We start from the raw sequence: 23,835 nt of genomic DNA, 5'->3' as shown, positions 1-23,835 counted from the left end.
CTGAAAGCCCAGAGAATGTACAGCCAGGATCTGCAGACAGGCAGCAGGCAGGACCTTCAAGGTAGTATTCAGTTATAGGGAATATAAGTGAAGAGTAGCCTAGATAAAAAGCCATCATATATAATGACTGACATACTGGATTAGCTAGTTTTTTGGCAACATGAAGCAGGGAAGCGGCTGTGGAGAAAAAATAAAGATCGCCTCAAGAAAGAAGTAGAGAAATTAACTAAATTGCTGGAGAAGGAGAGGAATCGTTCAGATAAATACAGAAAAAGATACAAACGATTAAATAAAAGTGAGTCTCCACGCTCAAAAGTGAAACAATTGACAAAAACAGGAAGATTGACACCAACAATCAGGAAAAAACTAATCTACCATGAAGCTTTAATAGAGGAGATCAAAAACAAGTACAAGACAGCAAGAAAAGAACGCGAAAAACATCTTATTGCGAAGGTAACTGTTGGAGGTATTGTGAAGAGATACCGACTTTCAGAGAAGGTACTAGGATTTTCAAAAAAGCGCCGCTATCTCCAAGGTGAAAACATCAGCACCACCACAAGAAAACCCACTAATCGACTTCCTCCTGGCTTGACAGCAGAAGTACAATGCTTTTACAGCAGAGACGATGTCAGCCGGATTACTACTGGACACAAGCAAACAATCTCCCGAGGCAAGGTGAAAAAACAAAAGAGGTTTCTAATGGATACAATGAAGAACCTGCACAGAAAATTTCTTGCAGAACAGGAGCACTTCATATCCTACTCCCTGTTCTGTAAACTGCGTCCATTTTGGGTTGTACATCCCACTCAGACCGTGAAACTTGTTCGCGTAAGATTCATGAGAATCTTGAATTTGTTGTCATGAAGATGTATCAGTTGAAACTCATTGAGACAACCAATCTTGAGAGTTTGACCAAGATGATAACATGTGAATCCTCTAACAAGTGCTGCATGTACGATGAGTGTGTGGAATGCAAAAACGAAATTATCCAGCTCCCTCAGTTTGATACTGTGAAGCAAGTTTCCTTCCCTCAGTGGGCCACAGCTCAGAAAGAAAGAGAGAACTTGAAGGATGGAACCACTGTTAGGTAAACACTTAAGAAGCAGGTGGAAGATTTTCAAGGAAATCTGGTGGATTTATTCCATGCCTTGCTACATAAATTCAAAAGACACACTTTTAACATAATTCAGCAGTACTCTTACTGCAGAAGGTTAAAAGAAAACCTGTCAAAAGAAGAGGCAATCATACACATTGACTTTTCTGAAAATTACACATGTAAGTACAGCTCAGAGATCCAGTCTGCTCGCTTTGGCGCCTCACAAAATCAAGCTACACTACACACTGGTGTCCTTTACCTAGGTGGGGACAAAGAGGTCGTGCACTTCTGCTCAGTGTCACCCTCCAAACAAAAGGGTCCTCTGGCTATATGGGAACACATGGCTCCAGTGCTGGATTATGTGCAAACAAATTACCCTCAAGTGTCTGTTCTTCACTTTCTCAGTGATGGGTCATGCACGCAATATAAACAGAAAGGGAATCTCTACCTTTTCAGCACTGACCTTTCAAGAAGAGGCCTGAAAGGAGGTACATGGAACTTTTTTGAAGCCAGTCATGGCAAGGGGGCTCCTGATGGCGTGGAGGAGCCTTGAAAAGAACGGCGGATAAATTGGTCAACACCAGCCGTGACATCCCTGATGCACATGAGTTATTCAAGGCCCTCTCAGACACACCTACAGGCATCAAGTTGTTCTATATTCCTGCGGAAGCTGTGGAATATGCAGTGCAGAAGATGCAAACTCCCCCGGTGCCATCTATTATGAAGTGTCACCAAGTTGTGACATTCATTCCAGGCGATGTTCTCTATCGAGAGGTGAGCTGCATGTGCTCCACCAAAAAGCAGCTGAACTGTCAATGTTTCAATACCATGCACTTCAGCTTTCACAAGCCTTCCCCAAAAGCCCTAAAAGCCCCAAATACCCCAATTGTGCCAGTGGAGAGAGAGGTGGAGAGATAGGGCATTGATTGGGAGAGTGGAAATGTCATCGGGAATTGGTGTGTGATCAAATATGACAGTGACCTGTATCCAGGCATCATCTTGAACACAGATGAAACACATGCACAGGTGAAATGCTTGCACAAAGGTGGTAACAACAAGTTCTTCTGGCCTATCAATGATGACATCCTCTGGTACCTGTTTGATGATGTGCTGGAAATTATTCAACCACCACAGCCTGTCACGTTGAAATCCAGAAGGATGTATGGAAGCGGCTTACCGCAACCCTGCCGTGATCCAATATTACAGGCTGCACTTAAGGATATTCTCGTGCACAGATACATTTTGTGATTATTAAATAGATATGTGAGAAATACTGTTTGCTAAATAACTGATAGATCGGACCAAATTTGTATGTATGTTTCTCTTTGAATTACTTCTGATGACTTAACTTGAGAAAAGATGAGTTCTGAGTGATTAAATGTTTACTTGATCACTTGATTATTTTAATTGATGTTCCAGTGTGGTCATCAACTGTTGATGAATTAATGACAATGAGATTGTCTTGTCGAATTGATTGTCGAATTTGCATTACACGCGTTACAACATTTACATTTAGTCATTTAGCAGATGCTCTTATCCAGAGCGACTTACAGTAAGTACAGGGACATTCCCCCCGAGGCAAGTAGGGTGAAGTGCCTTGCCCAAGGACACAACGTCAGTTTGCATGACCGGGAATCAAACTGGCAACCTTCGGATTACTAGTCCGACTCCCTCACCGCTCAGCCACCTGACTCCCATACAAGTGGCGTTGTTGTCATTTTGTCGTGTGAAATACAACCAAACTTTAGAACGCTTCTTCCTAGTTGCCATGTTTGCGGCAGTCTGTCTGAATAAACTATAAAAGTTTGCGCATGCCCAACGGCACAGAGAATCGTTAACAGAATAGTTAAGGAATTTTGCTAACGATTCCAAGGAATCAATTCACTGGGAACCGGTTCTAAACAAGAACCGGTTCTCGATACCCATCCCTAGTCATCGTTCTCAGCCACTCCCTCTGTTCGCTGATTGGACCTACAAAAAATTAGTTTCTGAAAACCGACTGATGCACTGAAATCCCAGACCTAGTACAGAAGCAAAATCCAAATTGAGCGGAAGTACATAGGAGGGCAGAGCCAGGCTAGCTATAACTACCTTAGTAAACAAATGACTGCACAAACGCAACAGATAGCCAGAGATTTGAGAGTTTTGGCTAGCTAACCTTACTGAAAAAGTGCTAGTCTAGATGTTTAACTTTTTCGCGTTGAGACTCTGGATCCGAATGTGTGCCATTTAGCTGCATCCAGAGTCATAGAGAGAACGAGTTTCGTCATTGATTGCCTTCTATCATCATTATTGTTATTTTATTATTATAATTATCTATCATTATTGTTATTTTTAAGTTCATGGTAGGCTAGATAGCCTAGTAGAACTCGCTAGCATTAGTTTCAAACACAGCAGCATCGTCGTTGAGGAACAGTTGTACTGTACTGTATTATGATGGAGCTGTGCCAAAGTAAGAAGTTAGTAATCAGAAGGTTGCTGGTTCGATCCCCGGCTCTGCCAAATGACGTTGTGTCCTTGGGCAAGGCACTTCACCCTACTTGCCTCGGGGGAATGTCCCTGTACTTACTGTAAGTCGCTCTGGATAAGAGCGTCTACTAAATGACTAAATGTAAAATGTAAATGTAAGTTACATTTTCACTACTGTATGTTTAATCTAAAAAAAATATATTTGCACAGTCGAATGGAGGCATCAAAATCGTTTTTGCATCATTCTTGGCCCATTTTCTGGCATCTAGTACATTTAACGTTACAGTATCTTAAAAGTCACATGACATGCTGTTTTTGGATGCTTTTATATAGGCCTTAGTGGTCCCCCTAAACTGTATCTGAAGTCTCTTTTCCGAAATTCAGCCTTGGTGCATAATTACAGCCACTAATTACAGAAAGCAGAGCAGTACCGGTCCTAGCACATTTGGCGCCCTAGACAAGATTTATCACGAGCACGCCCCCCCAACCCCCCCCCCCCCCCCCCCTTGCTGAAGACGCTGGCTGTTCTCAAAGTGCTGTATCCAAGCATATTAATAGAAATCAGAATCAGAATCAGAATGGGTTTTTATTCGCCATGAAAGTTTGCACAGACAAGGAATTTACTTTGGCAGGAGAGCCTACCTAGGCAGCCATTTTCGGCGCCAACTAGAAAGTTACAGCATAACATGAGGAGAGAGGAGGAGAGAAAAAGGCAACACCCAGACAATGCTCCTAGAGGAGTACAGTGTGGGAACAGACAAAAACCTCAGCACATAAGCACAACAACATTTACAAAAACACGATACTTGCAACGGGGAGTGGGGGGGGGGGGGGGGGGGGGGGGTAGACAAGCAGCATCTGGACCTGCAGCCATGGTAGGCGCTGGACACAGATCCGCCAGCCACCCTGGGGAAACAAGCAGGCGAAGGCGTTGGATGGGGGTGGGGGGGTGGTGATATCTGTAGTAGGTGAAAGTTAATGTGTGAGTAGGTCTGGGTTGGCGCCCTCGACCTAGGCCACAATCAGTCCGATTCTCCCTATGCAGATTGTGTTGGCCAGGAGACATCCTTGGTCATGACCCGGGAAGAGACCAAACCACAGATGTCGGTGGGGGGGGGGGAAGGGAGGAGCAAGATAGTCTCGCTTCAGCGCTCTCCAGGGGAGTTGTTTTCCAGCGACGACCTTGGCCAGGGCTTGTGCTGGTTACGGGGCCGAAAGAGGATAAGATTGGGGTAGTTGTTTTGACGAGTAGCCGCAACTCAATTTTTGCGTCCACCCTTCAGGAAGGTCTCCAAGTCCTCCATCTTCCTTTGCAGAGCCGCAAACTTATCCCTGTTGTAATCAATGCTGCGTTGTAAGTTCACAGACTGAGCTCCAACAACTCTGCCCACCGCATCAATCATATCGGGCAGCCTAATGGGGCTTTTGATGGCTGCAGCCGTTACCTTGATTTTACGATATACAAAGCCAGCGCCTATTTCAAACAGCAGAAAGCCTGTAATCATGGTTTCGAATATGAAGATGTCTTCAACGTCCTCCACGGAAAGCGCGGCTAGACACACGACACCCCAATTCTCCCACGCGTCCATCGTGTAGCCAGCTGCGAACGTCCCGTCCGGACAGTTGGGTTCCCCAGAACCCGAGCTTCTCTTCGAGAAGATGGTGTCAATAGCATTGAGAGACCAGCTAATTAATTCCTTGCTTCTAGTTTCGGAGAGTGATGATGAGAGAGTATCTTGAGACAAGACACAAGACACAGCCAAGCAGGGAAGGTCAGGGAGGGGAGGAGAGAAAAATGCGACCGCCTTCGTCAAGAGCCAAGAATGTAAAACCTTGAGTGGAAGTTGAGTGGAAGGGAAAATTGTGGTAGAAAAAGGTGCACAAGCAACAGGGATAACCGCTGCCTTGAGAGGATTGTGAAGCAACGGTCATTCAAGAATTTGGGGGAAATTCACAAGGAGTGGACTGAGGCTGGAGTCAGTGCAACAAAAGCCGCCACGCACAGATGTATCCAGGACATGGGCTACAACTGACACATTCCTTGTGTCAAGCCGCTCCTGAACCAGAGAAACGTCAGAAGCGTCTTACCCAGACAAAGGAGAAAAGGGAAAGGACTTGCTCAGTGGAAGAACCTCTTTTCAGATTAAATTAAATGTTGCATTTCACTTGGAAATAAAGGTCCCAGAGTCTGGAGGAAAAGTGGCATCACACAGAATCCAAGTTGCTTGAAGTCCAGTTTGAAGTTTCCAAGTGATGATTTGCAGAGCCATGTAATCTGCTGGTGTAGGTCCACTGTTTTAACAAGTCCAAAGTCAATGCAGCCGTCTACCAGGACATTTAGAGCACTTCATGCTTCTTCCTTCCATTGACAAGCTTTATGGAGATGCTGATTTCATTTTCCAGCAGGACTTGGCACCTGCCCACACTGCCAGAAGTAACAGAACCTGACTTAATGACCATGGTATCACAGTGCTTGATTGGTCAGCAAACTCGCCTGACCTGAACCCCATAGAGAATCTATGGGTATTGTCAAGAGGAAGATGAGAGACACCAGACCCAACAGTGCAGACGAGCTGAAGGCCGCTATCAAAGCAACCTGGGCTTCCATAGCACATCAGCAGTGCCACAGGCTGACCACCTCCATGCCATATTGATGCAGTAATTCATGCAAATGGAACCCAGACCAAGTATTGAGTGCATATTTGAACATACTTTCCAGTAGGCTGACATTTCTGTATTAAAAATCCTTTGTTTTATTGGTCTTCTAATTTCTTCTAATCTTTATTGATATTCTAATTTTCTGAGATACTGAATTTTGGGATTTCAGTAGATGAAAGCCAGAATCATAAAAATTAAAATAAACTCGAAGTATTTCACAGTGTGTGTAATGCATCTGTATAATATGACTTTTGAATTTACTAATCAAAATAAACAAACTTTTCCACGATATTCTAATTTACTGAGATACACCTGTACTCATAGTTCAAGCAGTGCATTTGTAAGGGTGGAAAATCAAAAAGTAGTTTGTTCTGCATCTTTATTTAATCTTGCCCTACTATATAGTATGATTTTTATTGAATCATCAATAACTGACAGCACACAAGGTGATTATGACCATGTAATGATAGAAATAGAAAACAGTTTAATAACATTTTATGCATGTGTACTGCACAATGATTAACCCTCAAGGACTTGGGTTGCGAAAGGCTACCGTACTGCAAAAAGTCAATATGACTATTAAAATATGTACACATTATTTTAGTCTCTGCTATGAAAAGTGTAAAGGGTGACACAATAAAGGTAACGCCTTTGTCTACACTGCGCTGTCTTGGTCTTGCACCTAGCATCTTCATAATGGTTGGGTGTATTGCATGCTCCAAATAGGGAGTCGTGATGTAGGCTATGGCTTCCCAGCTGATAGTGAGAGGAGAAAGAGGTGGTTTGCTAAAGTCAACAGGAGCAACCTCAATAGAACAAACTACCACAATTAAAAGCATGTAGTAATGACAAAAATACTGTGGTTTAAATGTAAGACAGCCCTCTCCATCACATTTTCCCTCATCCAGCTCTCTCTCATCCAGTGGTCTCCCTTCCAGCGCTCCTTCATCCAGTGGTCTGACATCCACCTCCAAGGCACTGGGCCTCTGTTTAGCTCACGTCAACCTCAGTAGCAATGCCAGACTGCAAGGGCCATAGACACACATACACACACACACCACATAAACAGACAGTAAGCTGTAATGATCATCACATGATGGACTGAATGTTACAATGGACTTTAACTCATAGTTTGCTTAGTAAACATTCACTTTATGAATAGATTAACCATGTTGTACTCTGTTCTTTGATGGTTCCTTGACACTGTGTATAATCTCATCCAATTTCCCACTGTACCAACTCCCATATTATTGGTGCAAAGCAGTCGCAGAGCCAGAGGGGTGGCCGGGGTGGCACTGGACCCCCCTGATATCGGACTGGCCACCCCAAAATGTAATTTGCTATCCCTGGCAATTGGATGCTGATTGACATTTAATTTATCTTGTTAAAAGAAGCGTTTCTTTTGACATCTGGCAGTGCATTTTTTCAATCAAGGATATTTCCACAGTTCACCATACAGTCACAAATCACTACGCCAGCGTTTGATACAGCGCCAGCGACGGAAGACAAGAGCATCATATTAAAGTTATCGTTTTAAGGTTTAGCATTAGGGTTGAGGCTTCCTGAACAAAATGTTATTAAAGTTGAGTTGCTGGGCCGCAGAGCCATAGAAAAAGATGCATATTGGCAATTTGGTTCCATTTCCGATTAAGCCTCACTTTAAAATGTTGGTTGTTGATTCATGAGAGTGTTCCTGCTTTAATGGCTGAGAGTATGTACACTAATAGTTATATTTTAATGTATAAGATTCATCAAAGGATGTAACCTCTAACCTGGTTAGACCCAGACTATATATATTCATGAAAACAGAGTTACCAAAGTCTCTCCAGTTTGTGAGTACAGTAGGCCTACAGTGTGTGTAAGAAAGAAATTAGTTGAAATTCAGATGTAGAGACACAGTCTACAGTAAATGTAGAATTTGATTAAAGTAACCCTAGTGGACCATACTCGGCCACACTGAAGAACTCAGGTTTATGTGAATTTTAATTTCTATTTCTCATCAGCAATCATATGAGTAATTTACACTGCTTAGATGCCAGGCTAAGGTTACACACATTTTCCGTCTTGGTCTGTGGACCCCCTGAAGTAGCCCTGGCCACCCCATATATAAAAAGCCAGGTTCCGCCACTGGTGCAAAGCGACCAGTTATGGACTAATAATTAAATACAGCTTTCCTCCTTTTCCTAGGCATTAGTTTCTCAATAAATACAACCCCAATTCCAGAAAAGTTGGGATGTTGTGTAAAATAAAATAAAAAACAGAATTCAATGATTAACAAATCTTATAAACCCATTATGTTATTCGCATTAGAACACATACAACATGTCAAATGTTTAAACTGATGAAATGTACAATTTTAAGGAAAAAATAAGGTCATTTTGAATTTGATTGGCAGCAACACGTCTCAAAAAAGTTGGGACAAGGCCATGTTCAACACTGTGTAGCATCCCCTCTTCTTTTAACAACAGTCTGTATCTGTCTGGGAACTGAGGAAACCAGTTGCTGTAGTTGTGGGAGAGGACTGTTGTCCCTTTTGTGTCTGATACAGGATTCTTGCTGCTCAATGATCCTGGGTCTTCTTTGTCATTGTTTCATGATCCACCAAATGGTTTTAAATGGTGAAAGGTCTGGACTGCAGGCAGGCCAGTTCAGCACCCGGACTCTTCTATTACGAAGCCACGCAGTTGTAACAGATGCAGGATGTGGTTTAACATTGTCTTCCTAAAATATGCAAAGCCTTCCCTGAAAAAGATGATGCCTGGATGCAAGCAAATGCAATGTTGCTCTAAAACCTGTATATACCTTTCAGCATTGATGTTGCCTTTCCAGATGTGCAAGCTGACCACTAGGCACTAATGCATCCCCATACCATCAGAAAAGCAGGTTTTTGAACAGAGCTCCGATAACAAGCCGGTTGGTCCCTCTCCTCTTTAGTCTGGAGTACGCAGCGTCCAAGGTTTCCAAAAATAATTTCAAATTGTCTGACCACAGAACAGTTTTCCCACTTTGGTCCATTTTAAATTAGCTTTAGCCCAGAGAAAATGGCAGTGTTTCTGGATCATGTTCACATGTGGCTTCTTCTTTGCATTTACATTTAGTCATTTAGCAGACGCTCTTATCCAGAGCGACTTACAGTAAGTACAGGGACATTCCCCCGAGGCAAGTAGGGTGAAGTGTCTTGCCCAAGGACACAGCGTCAGTTGGCATGACAGGGAATCGAACTGGTAACCTTCGGATTACTAGCCCGATTCCCTCACCGCTCAGCCACCTGACTCCCCATGCATGATAGAGCTTTAACCTGCATTTGTGGATGGCACGGCAAACTGTGTTCACAGACTATGAGTTCTGGAGGGTGTTTCTGAGCCCATGCAATGATTTCCATTACAGAATCATGCCTGTTTTTTATGCAGTGCCGCCTGAGTGCCTCAAGATCACAGGCATGCAGAATTTATTTTCCTCCTTGTCCCTTACACATAGAGATTTCTCCAGATTCTCTTAATAATTGTATTATATTATGTACTGTAGATGATGATATATTTAAAGTCTTAACAATTTCACGATGAGGAACATTATTCTGAAATGGTTCAATAATATGTAGATGCAGGTTTTCTCAGATTGGTGAACCTCTGCTCATCGTTACTTCTGAGAGACTGTGCCTCTCCAAGTTTTTTTTTACACCCAATCATGTTACTGACCTTTTGCAATTAACTTAGTTAGTTGCAAAATGTTCCTCCAGCTGTTTTTTTTGTAACACATACTTTTTCCAGACTTTTATTGCCCCCGTCCCAACTGTTTTGAGATGTGTTGCAGCCATCAAATTCCTTATTTTTTTCCTTAAAATTGTACATTTCATCAGTTTAAACATTTTATATATGTTCTATTGTGAATAACATAATGGGTTTATGATATTTGTAAATCATTGTATTCTGTTTTTTATTTATTTTTATTTTACACAACGTCCCAACTTTTTGGGAATTGGGGTTGTATAAATAGTGCACTAAATTAGCTAGCTACACTTAACATTACACAGAACCTCCAGGAATTCGCAATGTTGCGATCGCACCAATTTACGCGAATTCAATGATTCCCCGCAAATTCAGCGCAACGTTGCAATTTTAACCAATCACCGCAATTTTCCCGCAACTTTGACCAATCATCGTCGTCTCCCACAACTCTCTCCAGTAGGTGTTAAATCCAGTGTTGCGCCTGAACGCGTTCATTGAACGAAAATTCATGAACTCGTTGATAATTTTGGTGAACGTGAACTGAACGTACTGTATTACTGCCTGATGACCGATACTGTGAACGCGTTCATTCTGGTGTCTGTGAACTATTTCACTCTTTTTAATTTCGTTCACTAAAGTGCCAGATTTCTAGAGACTTCCTGGCGAAAAACACACCTTTAACAGTCCTGTATCCAGGGTTGCCCAACCAGTCAATTGTTGTGTGTGCTTTCTTCTACTGTCTATGCCTGGCAAGCGTGAGAGCGCCGAGTTGCGTAGAGGCCGAAAGCGGTATTGCAGACAGATAGATTTCAAATTTTTTTGTTAAAAAAGGGAGATTCATCCCTTCAATGCATGCGAATGTAAATCCTGGTTGGATAAGGATTAAAAATGGGATATGATGAAAATTGGCATGTTGGTAAGGTTATTTAGGGGACCATTTCTCAATGGTTTTATTCTTTGATGAATGTTTGTTAATTACTTAATTTTCAAACAATAACTCAATTAAAATTACAAAGAGGGAAATTCGCAACTTTTTATTGCAACTTTCACTTGCTCCCGCAATTTCATCGCAACAAACACCTAAAAAACACTGCAACTTTCATCGCAACTTTTTTGAAAAGCTCCCGCGAAATCAGGAATTTTAGCCCGCAACTATCACAAAAAAGGCCCGCAAAATCCTGGGGGGACTGATTACATAAACAGCACACTCACTTCATAGCACATTGTTTTTGCTACGTTCTGGCTTCTACAATTCTAGCTAGCATCAAAAAATCTCGGCACTTTAAGATACTGAAATGTTAAATGTAATACATGCCAGAAAATGGGCCAAGAACTTACCTTCTTACATTGGCACAGCTCCATCATACAGAATCAGAATCAGAATCAGAAAGGGATTTATTCGCCATGAAAGTTTGCACAGACAAGGAATTTGCTTTGGCAGGAAGGTGCATACAATAAACATATACCTAAAATTTAAATATGTGGACTAACTATACTAAGGGTACATAAACTAGCAGTACTAAGTGCAGTACAGTACAACTTCCTCAACGACAATGCTGCTGTGTTTGAAACTGATGCTAGCTCGCACTAGTTCTACTAGCCCACAGTACCATGAACGTAAAAATAACAGTGATGATAGAAGGCAATCAATTTACGCAACTCTTTATCTTTATGACTCTGCATGCAGCTAAATGGTAAAAATTGGTATCCAGAGCCTCAACGCGAAAAAGTTAAACGTCTTGACTAGCACTTTTTCAGCAAGGTTAGCTAGCCAAAACTCTCAAATATCTGGTGATCTGTTGCATTGTGCAGTCATTTGTTTACTAAGGTAGTCATAGCAACCCCAAGCATGGAAAGTCCATCTTCGCACTCTGATACCGATCAACCAATGCGGTTAAGGTGACACCGTTACATACATTGATTGACAGCTTACCTCATTAGCTTAAGGACAAGGAAATACAGAAATGAATGAACACAGAAATAAATACAGAAATAAATTAGGAAAGAAATAAATGAATACAAAAATAAATGAATAAAAGGGCATGTAAATAAATAAATATGTAATTAATATTTTTTCATACATTTATTTATATATATATTGATATGTTTTAATGTATAAATACATTTATTTATTACATTTACATTAAGTCATTTAGCAGATGCTCTTATCCAGAGCGACTTACAGTAAGTACAAGGACATTCCCCCGAGGCAAGTAGGGTGAAGTGCCTTGCCCAAGGACACAACGTCAGTTGGCTTGACCGGGAATCGAACTGGCAACCTTCGGATTACTAGCCCGATTCCCTCACCGCTCAGCCACCTGACTCCAGCAGGTTATTAATTCTTATAATAAATCCAGTGAGTCCAGTGAGTTGCTGATTGAGAAGGATAGGTCAGATGTGTCGCGAACACTTCCGGTGAATCCTTGCGAAAAAGCAACTCACTGGACCACTAGAAACTTGAACGAAAGATTCCTTTGCTCTAACCGTTTGACAATGACGAACGGAACTTTGACTCTTCTTCTTCAAACTGACAACAGTAACTGCGATAATGCTACATTTCTTACTTGTGAACATTGGCATATTGTGATTTAATTTGTTACGTTTGATTTTAGTTTGCAAATGATTTAACCTAACTTTCGTTAGGATTAGTTAACATACTCTCCCATTGTTCTCCAGAAGCCTATCTCTCTCTCTCTCCCTTCCCCCTCCCCACGTGCTCTCAACCTACCATCTTGTACCAACCCTCATCATAGTTTATGACCTACTGTATACAGTTCAACTCAACTCACTTTCAACTAACCTACAACTTCTCTGGTATTTGTTCATTATAATTACATTTCCTTAAATAAATCATTGTTTATAATACTCGCGTTATCCCTCACGTTATCTGATCTGCTCTACTTTCATAGAAATTCACTAATTAAGATTAGACTGATTATTACGAAGGCTATTATTCAATATTATTCAATAAAGTTTCCTCTGTCCCTTCAACAAATAAGAGGTGGTGCCCCCAAGAACTACATACTTTATTATAAATTAAGTATTGGTAATCTTAAACGAGCAAACCCCACTACACTATCCTGGTTGACACAGGGACTTGAGGTGACCAGGCCTGGTGGAGTTCTTCTGCAGTGGAAAAGGGGCTGGCCTTGGATTTTCGAGCCAACAAACGGTCTTCCCGAGCAGTTGTCTTGCGGGGTCTGCCGGACCTAGGCTTGTCAAAAACATCTCGTCTCTTCAAATCTTTTTTTTATTCTTTGTACTTGGCGCTGAGACACATTGAAGGTGTCAGCCACCTCAGCAGTGGATCTGGTCTTCAGCCTCTTGATAATCAACGCTTTGGTCTCAGAGTGAATCTTAGGCATGTTGTCAGAGGTCAAGTTGCAGTTGATGTGAAGGTCTGGTGTGCTGGGTTCTTTTTATACACACCCACTAATTGATTGATCAACTATTGATCACAGGTGACGCTGTAATCTAGGATTGGGTGCATCATATGACAAGGCGACAAGACTTTTGTCTTGCCAAAATATAACCTTTCTGTGTTCATTAAATGATCAATCTTTCTTCAGTGAAGCAAATTTATTTTAGTATATTAAACATAATTTGGGAGGGTTTTAGCTTTCATATGAGCCATTTCTAAAACCAATTGATTAATTAAAAGTCAGGTTATAAATAGTTGTTTCTACAAAATTGATAAGTGACAAGACTTGTCAGGGACTGTAGTATACTTTAACATACTTCTTTTTTGTAAGGGTATTCTAGGCTATAGACTTCATGTTAGCCTGTTGATGCTTAGCCTATTCAATTTAACAACTTTTGGAATGACAAGACGCAGTGGATAATATGTCCAAATAATATCGTACTGTTTGAGAATGTGTATTTTGGTTTTATATATACTATTATTGTAACATTGGGACTCCAGTCTCAAGTGTAGTGACGGGTTACGCAAGGGCAATAGCGCATGTAAAACGAGAGTTGCATTTGATAAATCAATAGGCGGCCTATCTACTACAACTAGCCTGACAGATCATTTAGAAAAGCCAACGTTTTGTTCCCTTTACATCTACGGCTACAATAGGCTAATCTTGGGTATCTTACTGCATTGTGCACAGGACATCTTTTTTTGTTGAGCTGGTAACCCGTGGATGCATCTTTCAAAGATGCAATCCCATTCCCCCTAATGATCGATCGCGTAGTGAATCAATGCATTTGGTCTCATCAGTTCCTTTCAACGGTGTAGCTCTAGCTTACTCAAATCCAGTTACCCAACATTCCAAGCACTCCATTCTGATAGGCCTACTTACAGCTCAAGAATACATTTCATTTAGCTTACTGTATGCGGGGAATAGCATAACAGAGATGTGATTTTGTAGCCTAGCTGAGGTGGGGGCGGATTAGAGTAGTGGTAAATAAAATAGTCTATATTTAAGGGTGTGTTCACACTTGGCAGGTTTGGTTCAATGAAAATGGGCTTTGATGCGACTGCTCTGTTAGCGAACCAAGACTATAGGCTATCATTTTATTTTTTGGTCCGAACCAAGAGATCCAAGTGAACTACTAGTGTGAACACGACCATCATAAACTCCACCAGCGATGAGCAGTAGCCTAATTAGAAACTAGCTTAGAGTTTTTGCACCATTTTGTGTTGATGTAAACACACAAGCCACAGTTCAATTTATTGTTCAGTGAGCAAACATTTGAGAGCAGGATAAACAGGACAGCAAGCAGAGATCATAGCTTCTCTGATTTTTGCAATAGCCTACTTTGACCGTGCCCTGTCAATAAATATAGAACAATAACTGTTTAGCCAGCATAACTGGATCTATCAGACCCTTGAATGTTTATGAGACCATTTCAATAGCTTCTTCTATAGACCTGCTGATTGCAAACTATAGTTTGAGTATCCACTAATTCGCCTTACTTACATAGATTGTAAGTATTAGCCTTTTCTGGTGGGATTTTGAAAGAAAAAAAATACTGGGTGATAAAACACACATATCTAGGAAAAGTCAAGAAAGCCGGGTCCTGGGGCCTCATGTATAAAAGATTGCGCAGCTTACATAACAGAAGATGGCGTACGGCCAGAACTTTAAAAGTACCTACGCACAGAAATATTCACGTGTATGAAAAAAACAGTCGTAGGCCAGGTCCTGCGCACCATACCCTTTATAAATCACAATCAAAGTGAGATTGACCGCACGTGAACGAGCCGCTGACCCCGCCTTGCCTCCTCCCATAAATTAATATGCAGATGACCTATAAATGCACCCCTGAGGTAATTTCTTTGTCTGAATTAAAATGGCTAAACACGCAAAAAAGAAACATTTCACAGATTGTGAGATCGAGGTTCTAACAAGGCAAGGAAATGTGTCGGATTGCTAAACAGCCATAGAAATGCATGGGGACGCCATCTTTAAAGAGCAGGCTCGATGTGTTTACTGTATATAAGTCTATGACTCGTACCCGAAGACACGGTCGGGAAATGAACGAATCCTTTCGATTTTCTCAACCAGTATTGAGCGTATGCAGGTTACGTGAAAAATTATCCAAAGACTTGTACCCGAAGACAATATTTATCAATCCGAAGAACGTTAAGAACGTACCTGCGTTCTTGAGAAGAACGTTCTTGTCAAGCGTCTTGCGAGAACGGTCTTGCAAGACTGCGAGGACGGAGAACGATTTGAGATGCGTGTGTTCTTGCAATGACTTCTGGGAATTCAGATGCGTTCTTGCTGACCAAGTCACCATCCGATGTATCCTCGATAAAAGGGGCGGATCAAGAACACTTCCGGCTATTTTTGGAGTTCTTGGTAACTTGTGTTCTTTGGATTGGAACCCTACTTGGACAATGAAAGATGACGTCAAACGAGGTCACAAGAACACAATAACGGAAAAAAACGTGGATTGATAAACGGCCACAGTCGGGAGATGAACAAATCCTTTTCCCGAAGACACGGTCGACAGATGAATGAATCTTTTACCTGAAGACACGGTCGGGATGTGAACGAATCATTTGTTTGGATAATTTTTCGCGTGACCTGCATAGGCTGACAGTCGAGAGGTGAACGAATCCTTTTGGCTTCCTCTACTGAGCTAAGCAACAGTCAAGTGAAAAGGGAACCAAAGAGTCGTACCCCAGACACAGTCGAGAAGTGAACGAATGTTAACCCTAACCCCCGTTTACAATTTATTGAAAGATTTATGAAGAGAATAATTTTTTTGGGAATTTAACTAATCTTACATCAACCATACATATAATTCCAGAAATCTGTGTGTGTTGCCGACATCATCTCAGTCACTGTGCCCTATCTACAGGCCTGGACTGGTAATCTGGCCCACCGGGCATGTGCCCGGTGGGCCGACGCACTTGGGGCCGATATGATATTTAATATATATATATATAAATCTTTATATAATTTTAATTTATTTTTACTTTATTTTTTAATAAACGTAAAATTTGCCAACGACCGGCCCATAAAGCAGGGACAGCGGCCCATTGGTTAATTTTCCATACTGACACTGGGCTGGCCCAATCACATCTCTTAACAGGCTCTAGTGGTGTCCGACCGATTGTGATTGGCCGGTCTGAGCAAAAATGCCAGGGCCATTTTTTTGTCCCAGTCCAGAGCTGCCTATCCATAATTCCAGTAATCTGTGTGTGTGTGTGTATGTTTGTGTGTGCATCTCTGTGCCACCAATTTCATCACGGGCACTGTGCACCATCTATTGTTCAAGTAATATGTATTTGTGTGTTTCACTGACATTTTAATCACGACTGCATTACGGGCACTGTGCGCTAGTACTGTCAAATTATATTTATTGCTTGGAGAATGTCAACTTTGATGCAATCATCTCACATCCCATTCGCTATTCAACTCGCTGCTTCAGGCTGTGGCCAACAGTAGGGCCTACATATTGCCATGCTGGACCACGCAGAAGCAACCATCTGACACGCGTCAAACGGTTCAAGCCTCCATATCGTCCATTATTTTATAATAATGGACACCTCATCGGGCATTATCCCTTACTTGACAACCTTCATAATGTTTTGCATCTACATGTCAGTGTGTACTGTCATCCTCCACATCAGTCATTGTCAATTCATTTGAAGGAAGTGTTGTCAGATCTCCAACTCATGACAAGACTAACAGAACAGGTTGTTTCCACTCTGACTATATTTATCTACTGAAAACAGTGAATTCCTCCTGTGTTTGATGCTATGGCAAAAACTGGTCTCCATGGAGCTAATAGCATTTCTTGTAGAGGCTGAGACAAGTGTAAGATAGTTAACTAGTTAGTAGCCTACACTAGGTGCTACTAGAATAGAAAAAAAGGGACTCAATTGTTCTGAAAAGTTTAAGAATTAGGAAGTGGGTCATTGTGAATTAGAAATTGGCACACATTTGTAAATATGAATAAAAGCACAAAGTATTAGTCTTTTCCCTGACTTTTATCCCGATGGCTGGCCAAAGTTATGGCACCAACAAATGTCACAGCTGGAAAATTACATTTTGATCAATGTTGATTTCTGGCCCCATTCTTATGAACAAGCTTGTGGTTGACAGGCTTGTCTTCTGTTGGTCCCAGGTTAGTCTATCATTAAGACAGAAAGCTTTAAGGCTGCAGATGATGTCCAGCCAGCGAAACTAACCCCTGGGAACAGGAGCACGTGGTGTATGGGTCTCCTCTGATATCTATTCTGAGCCAGATGGTGCCTGGACACAGGCTTCGCCCCCCTAAACTACAGATATGGACAGCTGAGCTGGGGAAGCACTGACTAAACACTCATGTACACAAACTGATCCAGATTACTCCAATGTAGTTACACCATGATCAGCAGCAGTAACAGGAGGTCAAACTGAAATGGTTTGGAACCTGTGTCCAACAAGTTTCCAACCCAGATGCCATGATAGTTTCAAACCTCAGTGACATGTCATACTACTAGTATCTGCCAAAGTTGTGTCTTTTGGGACCCATAAGCTTATTAGTTTTGGAATAAAATAAACTTTCCACTCTGAAAAAAACTCCTGATTAAATATGGATAGCCTCATGAGATGGCTATTTCATGTACATTTTATAAGTGCTTCAAACTGTGACAATCCTCTTAAATATTATCCAGGTTAAACAACCATGGGATATGCCCTAGGGCCTCTTGAACTAAAAGGATTCACTTGGTCTAATGATAACCATTTTAGGTTTATGTGTGGGAGACAACAGTTCACAGGAACAGCCTCTGTTGTTGTGACACTTTATTCCAGTGTTCCTGTCAACATACAGCTCAAAAGCAGGGGTATGAATAAAGTAAATGAGCAGCATCCTCTTCATTCAGTTATTAAAAATCAAGGAGGGATACTTTTTTTTCAAGCTTTTCTGCTCCTTGGTGAAGCATGAGGCTTCTGGTCTTAATGGTTTTAGCTAGATATTTAAGTACTGTCAATCATCAGAAAAGTATTTGATGGCAATGTTACTTTCTCTCTGTTGGCAGATGAGATGAAAAAGTGTGTAATGCTGTGGATCCATATCAGCTGAGAACACAAACTGCTTGGCCTTGACGTGTGGGATATCTGTCACAACCTCTTTATTTCCTGCTCTGACTCTGACACTATATTGTCTGATTACCATAACCACTCCACATGGTTGTAACTAATTAATTCCTGCTGCATTACAGAGCTAAAATACTGTACCCTTTTAGTTACTCAACCCAACCTCTCAGAAAGAAGTCCTCCCAACAACCATTATTGTATGAGTATTATTTCACACAATCAGGAGCTGTAAGGGACAGCTCTCTCAATAACACAATAGAACCTTCTTCAATGAAGAGTTTACGCCTCAGAATTGTACACAGTCAAGGGCGGGCTGCTGATAAGATGCTAATAAGATATGTATTCACTTAGATCCAGGATATGCCAAAGAAACACTGTCATTCAAACAAGGTCTATAACTATGTTCTAGGTACTTCTTCTGATGTAAGCAAATGAGTTCCAGAAGAATGTGATACAAGCACTGGTGCCTGGTGTGTGTGTGTGTGTGTGTGTGTGTGTGTGTGTGTGTGTGTGTGTGTGTGTGTGTGTGTGTGTGTGTGTGTGTGTGTGATACTAATTAGTTTTTTCAGCAGACAATAGAAAGACACTATTGAGAAAGAAAATTGTAGAATAACTTGCATCATAAAGATATTTTGACATACTCTCTCTGTATGCCTAGCGTCACCAAGCACACTGTGGTAACCATTTTACCCCAAATAAAACCATCTTACCCACTCTTCTAAGGTAAGTTAGTCTGAACATGTTCCAAGTGTTTAATGTCAAATTTTACAACATTTCAAATAAATTGTTCGACCTCTAGGTTGTACGTACAACGCAGTTTGAATTAGAGCAACTGACAATTCCAAATATGGAATGCAAAATGAATTACAGCTACAGTTAGGTCCATAAGTATTTGGACATTGACACAATTTTCATCATTTTGGCTCTGTATACCACCACAATGGATTTGAAATGAAACAATCAAGATGTCTGTCTTCTGTTCTACATTGCCCACGGAGTTATGTAAATTTCACATACTCTCTAAGTTTTCCTCCATCTTGTAATAAAAGTGGTTAAAAAAAATTAAGTTGTCTGATGAAGAATGGCGGTCAGAGAAGATCTTTGTAAAAAAAAAATGGCTGCCTGAAATCTCCTTGATAAAGGATATTTGCCTTAAGTAATCACAAAGGCGTTGTTAGACATACAACTCTACTGGGGAACAGGCCCCTATTCATATCCCTTTTTTTCTTTCAAGCTTGCTGCGCATAATGCACTACTAGGCTATAGAAACTCCCATTGCTTAACCCACTATACAACAGTTCAGGTAAGCAAGTTTGATATCAGCTTTGGCAAGGACATCAATACTTAATGCGAGCACGCACATTTTTTTCGCATTCATTTGAGCACAAATACTGTTTTTTTTTTGTTCTTCTCTTCAATATGGTATAAACATTTAAGGTGTATGGTTTAATATGAAAATTCATAAAAATATGAATATGCATATTAATATCATATTCTAACAAAGAAAGCAAATCGAATGTTCAGAATTTTGGCTCAGGCTGGAAAAAAGAAGCCAGTCTAAACAGATTCTGTTACATTGGTCTGGCAGCCGGTGCTTAGGGTATACTGTGCTCGTGAGTTTATGTGTGACTGTTTTGTGTGCAAAAGAATCTCAAGGAGAGATGCACTGATAGTAAGTAAGGACAGAGACCAATTAAGGCTGTTATTATCCCCAGGGTCAGAGGTGAGTCAGCTTAACAACGCTTTACCTCTCATTCAATTAATACAGTTCCGGTTGACACATAATTTCATTTCAAAGGGTTGGACAAGGACCAGTCAAACGGCTCCATCACCCTGGTCAAAAGATGGAATCTACTAAATAACTTCAGACACTGAAATGTGCATTACACGGAATCATAGAATTCCACACAGAATACCACTCACAAAGTCCCTCCCATCGACTGGTCACTCTCGACCTGTTGTTCAGTCCCAAAGATGGTGGTGGGATTTGGCTGAAGTGCTCTTACCTCCCATTATGACCCAACACCGTTTACTGAGAGCTACGCCAGGTGGTATCTGCTCTAACACAGTTGGAGTTTTACTCTACCAAAGCAAAGACACTTTCAAGAGTGGCTACTGTGATAACATTGGCATGGCTGCAGTCAGCAGGTAGAGTAAAACCTTGTCACTCAGCAGAGTGCAGCTAACCCGAGTCAGGTGGCTGAGCGGTGAGGGAATCGGGCTAGTAATCCGAAGGTTGCCAGTTCGATTCCCGGTCATGCCAACTGACGTTGTGTCCTTGGGCAAGGCACTTCACCCCACTTGCCTCGGGGGAATGTCCCTGTACTTACTGTAAGTCGCTCTGGATAAGAGCGTCTCATAAATGACTAAATGTAAATGTAAACCCTAACCCTAAGTATTTTATATTTTTCCCAATTTATGGCAGTCCTGTGAATTCAATGCTAGAAAATAGTAGCAAAGCTGCAAAGGCACCTATTGTTTTTGTTAGTTTTATTAGGGAAGAAGCAGCGAAGCTGCAAAGGCACCTTTTGTTTTTGTTGTTTTGTTTTATTATTATTATCATTCTGCCATGTGAGTCTATGGCAGGCCCTAGAACCGTATGGTAAAAAGTCTCCTGATTCTCGTCACCAAGTTTCATTTCTACCACTTGAGCACTCCAGCACCCCCAATGGGTCAAAGTTAGAAGTGCGTTTAGCAAATGACCAATTTTATAAAATGAGGTATCGTTGTATTAGCCTGGCAAGAACAATCCTTGCTGAGTTTTGTTGGTGGCCATGATGTTGTGCCCCTCCTCCCCACGGGGTTCGGGAAAAGTTTGATTTTCCAGCTATGGCAGCTAGCTCCGTTACAGTAGTGGTGAAGGCGTTGGCTAAGGCGAACGCTAGCGATTGGTTATGGTAGATCAGAGTGGCTCTGGGCAGATTCAATAGTTTAAAACTTCAACAGAGTACCCGCCTTCAAGGAAGTTAACTGTCAATGGAGCGATCCCAGACCCTCTGTACAAATGATATGTACGAGGGTCTGGTTAGGACCAGGCTATCGTTGTATTCCTTGGATCAAGACAATTTCATTGCACCCTATGATGTCATTTTCTATCATGAAAACCTTTCCGTCATTTTGAATTTTCTGAAAAACCAACTTTTTCCAAACTCCTCCTAGGCCGTTGCTCCGATTTTCACGAAAATCGAATCAGATTATTGTCAGAGCATGCCGACAAAAAGTTATGGAATAATGCTTGAATAATGTGCAAACAAATTTGACAGACAGCATGCCAAAGTGGAAGTGAAGTTATACCCTATTGAGACAAGACCAGACGTCCTCTTTTACCCGGACATGTCCGCTTTTCGGGACCTTAAAAAAGCGTCCGGCAGGGATTCCAAAATTGTCGGGATTTTGACTCGTCGGATATTTGTGTTTCTCTGGGTCTTTCACAAACTATTACGCCCTTACACGTTTTGGAAAGGGTATCTCCCTTACGTTCCACCTTCTTGCGCGAGCTCTGACTTTAGAGAGAACTGTCATTTGGATCAGATAATGCGGCATGCAATAGACGGCCAGCATCCACCGCCCGTCGACGCGACGAAGTGTCCTCTTTTTTACAAACTCAAATCTGGTCACCCTATCTAAGCTTGACTTGGTACTTGCACAGTGTCTCCTGGTCAGGAAATGCGACAAAAGGCTTTTTTTTTGCTTTTTTGCTTCTAACTTCTGAACAGTTTGACCAAAAGTTACAAGATTGGTCTCTTCTGATTCTGTCACATACCAAGTGGAAAAATATCACATTTTCTGATGTCAGCTATTTTGGGCGTCGGCCATTTGAAATTTGATCGTAAAATTATATTTTTTATGAACGCATTGGCGTATCATTACGAAACTCGGGTGCTGGTCATGTATTGCATGCCGCACTATCTGATCAAAATGACAGTTCTCTCTACAGTCAGAGCTAGCGTTTTCACGCTCCTCATTTACATAAAGTTGAGAAAATCCAACTTGCTCCGCTCGCCTTCCCACAATGCCCTACGCGAGCGTCAACGCCTGGTTTCATTGAAAATGAATTGGAAGCCGACGCCCCGCGCTGCCTGCTCCGCTGCAGTGTGAACGCACCGTTACTGTGCGTTCACACTGCAGCAACGCGAATCGCTTGCCATCGCTCGCCTTCCCATAGTTCACCACGTGCAGGGGCGTATCAAACAGATTAATGTAGAATTGTAGTTCTCTAAAGTCACTGTTGTAGTTGATTTTTACGTACTCGCAACATCGATCAAAATACAACTTGTATACAAATACAAAACTGTTTAATAGACATACACGTTGACATGTGTAAAACGTTTTATTATATTACTCAAAGTCTCTGCTAATCTGTCGATATGACCAGAGTTCCAGCCGGGCTACTACTGTAACTAGCTAGTTACCAGAACAAAGTTACGTAACTAATGTGACGAGAGACTGAATTTGAAAGTACAAAAAACCCACTAGGAGCACCGACAACGTCGGCAAACCTGCGTCTGGCCTCATTCTTTTTATTAATGTCTTTGTACAAATACAGAGACGTATCGTACAGGACTGGATATGCAGCCACACAGGCGATTAGTTTCTCCTCCATCTTAAAAACTGAAAGCTAGAAATGTTTACCATGGTTGCTACGTTACGAGAAACAAGAAAACACTGCGATTGGCCATCGCTAGCGAAAATCGCTCCCCATTTACATTTACATTTAGTCATTTAGCAGACGCTCTTATCCAGAGCGACTTACAGTAAGTACAGGGACATTCCCCCGAGGCAAGTGGGGTGAAGTGCCTTGCCCAAGGACACAACATCAGTTAGCATGACCGGGAATCGAACTGGCAACCTTCGGATTACTAGTCCGACTCCCTCACCGCTCAGCCACCTGACTCCGTAAACAACGTCACAACGTCATTCGGCACGGCCGGAAATCGAACCAAATGGGGGGTCAGATGGCTGACCCCCCATTTGCATAAAGTTGAGAAAATCTCAACTCGATCGCGTCGCTACCAACAATGCACCACGCAAGCGATTCGCCTGGCTCCATAGAAAATGAATGGAAAACATGTCGCTCGCATCGCTGCAGTGTGAATGCACTGTTACTGAGGGTTGGCAACACTGCTGGAGAGAGGCAAATTGTACGAAGCCAGGCATGTGTAAAGTATGCTAACCAGGGCTATTCTGGAACCTTTTTTATTGGATAAGGCACCTTTCGTCACTATGGAAAATGATTTGCCTAAATGAAAGAAAAAAAAAAACTTTTTGTGTAGTGTTCAATGTTGTTATATGTCTTGTTAGTCTTTATCCCCCATTGAAGTTTAACAAAAATCTTGTGTTTGCG

This window comes from Osmerus mordax, chromosome 5 (assembly GCF_038355195.1).
Source record: "Osmerus mordax isolate fOsmMor3 chromosome 5, fOsmMor3.pri, whole genome shotgun sequence".
Classification (NCBI taxonomy): Eukaryota; Metazoa; Chordata; class Actinopteri; order Osmeriformes; family Osmeridae; genus Osmerus; species Osmerus mordax.
Note: the sequence above shows the minus strand (reverse complement) of the source record.